The sequence below is a fragment of the Alnus glutinosa genome, chromosome 2 (genome assembly GCF_958979055.1).
Source record: "Alnus glutinosa chromosome 2, dhAlnGlut1.1, whole genome shotgun sequence".
NCBI classification, from domain to species: Eukaryota; Viridiplantae; Streptophyta; class Magnoliopsida; order Fagales; family Betulaceae; genus Alnus; species Alnus glutinosa.
The window spans coordinates 18,102,360-18,102,900 of NC_084887.1; positions in this window are offsets into that span (position 1 = coordinate 18,102,360).

Below are 541 nucleotides of genomic sequence, written 5' to 3' on the forward strand. Positions count from 1 at the left end.
GCGTGTGATAAGATTTTGATAAAGTGCATTATTCAATTGTATTTCTTGGTAAGTGTATTATTCAATTATTCAATTTTTTTTATGCAAACTACTAGAAGAGAATAACTGATTTTTTTTTTTGGATTGGAAGTTGCATTACAGCACACACTTCAACTATATGCAGTACTTATATTATAGTTTTATTTGAAGCCAACTATTCATCATAAATGACTTTGATAATTATAAAATTACCTTAAACTACTATAACGATATTTCTAATCTTTGATTGGTGCAAATTATATCCACTCTGCAAATTATATATATATATATATATATATATATATATATATATATATATATATTGAAGAAATTTGAAACAAAGACGGGTGATAATGAGCGTATTGATCACACGTGAGAATCTGTTGAGGGCCGCTGCCTCCTTTTGTAGATGTAGTGGTGCCCTTTTCCAAGAGATGCAACTCCTTTGATGCATCATTGGAAGGGTTGTCATTATCCCTTATAAAACAGGACATCTCCTTTAAAAAACCTATCACCCATAGGC